Source organism: Trypanosoma theileri, assembly GCF_002087225.1.
Source record: "Trypanosoma theileri isolate Edinburgh chromosome Unknown TM35_Tth_19_V1, whole genome shotgun sequence".
NCBI lineage: Eukaryota > Euglenozoa > Kinetoplastea > Trypanosomatida > Trypanosomatidae > Trypanosoma > Trypanosoma theileri.
The window spans coordinates 188,364-191,428 of record NW_021639861.1 but is presented as its reverse complement, the minus strand read 5'-3'; positions in this window follow the sequence as shown (position 1 = coordinate 191,428).

Here is a 3,065-nt window from a genome sequence, read left to right as displayed (position 1 = left end):
TTTTTTTTTTTTTTTTTTCGTTTTTTTTTTATTATTATTATTTTTCTGTATTTCTCTCACCCTCTCTTTCTTTCTTTGGTCCTTTATATATATATATATCTGTTTGTGTGGAAAATGTTTTTTTTTTTTTGTTTTTATTATTGTTTTCTGCGTCATTGAAGACCTTCGTTGCGTGTCGACTCCGTTTGTATGAACTGGAGTCATGGAAGAAAGGAGTAAAAGATGAGGAGGAGAAACGGGAAAAAAAGAAAAAAAATAATTTAAAAAAATAAATAACAACAACAAGAACAACGAGGCATTAAACGGTGAAAGGTAAATGAACAGATTGTGATGACTCACAATATCTGCTTATCGCCTTCCTTTTCCGCGTTTATACATGTACAGCACTGCCTTTTATCAATCAATCTTTTTTTTCTCTTTTATTATTATTTTAATTCATCAGTATCATTTTTTTTTTTGTTTTGACTTTTATCAACAGCTTTTATATACTTACGCTGCTGTACTCATATTGGGAAGAACAGACGTTTCACCTTATCTAATGATGTATAATTAAACACGTGTATGTTTGCATATATATATATATATATATATATATATATATATATATATATATATATATATATATATAAAAATGCATTTATTATTATTATTGTTTTCAGTTTTTTTTTTTTCTTTATTTTAGTATGTTGTGACATTTTTTACACGCTCTTTTTTTTTTTTTTATTTTACTATGCGCAAACCCACCCGGGAAAAGCAATTATATATATATCTATATTTATATAAAGTAAAAGTAAAGTTGTGGGAAAAATAAAGTCTATTCTCCCTTTCCCCCCCTTATTATTATTATTTCTGCTATTATTAGTGTTGTTTTTTATTGTTTTTTTTTTCAGCATTTTTAGCAGGATTGCCATTACCACCTTATCTTTTTCCTCTTTATATCTATATAATGTATCTCACCCATCAGTCCCTATCTTTGTTTCTTTTTTCTTCATTCTTCTTCCCCCCCCTCTAATTACTAACTTCAATTTTTTTTTTTTTTCTTTTACACAACTCCTTCGTGGCGTTGTGTTTTTTTTTTCTCTTTTCTTTTCTTTTCTTTTCTTTTCGTTTTACTTTTATTATTATTATTATTATTATTATTATTATTATTATTATTATTATTATTATTATTATTTTCTGTATCTTCAGTAGAGATGTCAAGAGGAGACGCCTGTGCGTCTTTATCGGGGGAGTGAACAGGGAGGAGGGTTACACCAACAGAGGGGGAGAAAAGCAGTCATTTTCTTTTTACTATTTATTTTTATTTTTAACTGTTGCTGTTTCTCAATGATGAAAGGAAGAAAAAAAAGAAAGAAAAGACCTTTGAAGAAACAAAAAGGAAAAACAGAAATTTTTGATTTATTTCTCTTTATCTTTTCTGTTGTTTTTCTTTTGTTTTCATTCTTGGAGGACTTTGGGGGAAAGAGAAGAGAAGAGAAGAGAAGACAAGGGCGGGAGTGAATAACTGGGTAGTGAGAGTGTCCAACCAGTGAACTGTTTTTGTTTTCTTTCTCTTTTTTTTTTTTTTTTTTGTTTGTTTTTCTTCTTCTGTTTTCCCACCCCCCCCCCACTGTTCTTTTTTTTTTTTTCTTTCTTCCGATTTATTTCATTTTTCTCTACTGATTCACTTCCCTACTTTTTATTTGCTTTTATTATTATTATTATTATTATTATTATTATTATTATTATTATTATTTGCTTCTTGGTGTACATCACACTTTATTTTTAGCGGAATGTTCTTTTCTTTTTTTTTTCCTATTGATTTTTTTTTTTTTTTGATGGGGTTTTCTTCTCTTGACTATCATGGTATCTCGATCTCTGTATCTATCTATCTATTTCTTTTCATATATATATATATATATATATATATATATATATATATAAATAACTGTAGGGGATGTAGGTTGTACGTAAATGTCTTTTGTTTTTTTTGCAGCATTTCTTCTATTCTTCTGTTTAGAATAGTGAGAGTGTGTGTCTGTGTGTAAAACATTAACAGAGATGGGGATATGAACTAGTAGTTTTGCTTAACTCTCTTTCTCTTTCTCTCTTTTTCTCTTTGAGTGCGTGTATGTATATACGCCAGTGAAAGAAATGAAAGGGAAATGAGAAGAAAGAGAATTCCAATGATAATGATAAAGATGATTGCTCTGACTGTTATTGTGAGAAAAAAAAAGAAACGAGAAAAAAAAAGAAGAAAGAAAGAATACTACGGTGATTCTTCACCATTAAGGAGGCTGTTCTTATCTTTTTGCAAGCCATAGGAGAAACAGCAAAAGGAAGAAGAAGAAGAAGAGAAAAAAAAACCCAATAAAAGTGGATATCTCTCTTTTTTTTTTTTTCTTCTTTGCTAATACGCAAGCAAACACACGCAAATGCAGATATTTATTTACAAACGTACGTGCTCTGTATAGGGAAAAAGAAAGAAAGAAAAAGATTCCAATGAGAGAAAGATTATGAGCCAAGTCAGGAGAAAAGAAAAAAAAAAAAAAGGAGCTCTATAAAAAAACACGGTTCAGGATATTTTAAAACGCCTTCAAGTGAAAAGAAAAAAAAAGGAAAAAAAAAAGGCTTTTCTTTACTTCTACATGGTTTTGTAGCTCATATCTTCTTCTTTTTTTTCCTGTTTTTGTTCATATTATTATTTATTTTGCTTCATTTCTGTACAGGTAGGTTCAATGTGGTTATTTCTATCATTTATTTTTCTTTTGTTATTTTTATTTTTTTTTGATGTTCTCCGCCGGCGGAGAGGGTGAGGGGTATCGGTATGAAGATGGGAGGAGAACAGAAAAGAAAAGAATAAGAATAAGAAGAGGAGTGAAAACAAAAAAAAAAAAAATGAAGAGAAAAGGTGAACGCGTGAAATCACATATCACACAGGCGACACCACTCCTTTGATTCAACTATATATATATATATATATATATAATAGTTTATATATAATAGTATTTATGCTTGTTAGTGTGTATTTACATATGTATGTATATAGATATATATAATATAATATATATATATATATATATATA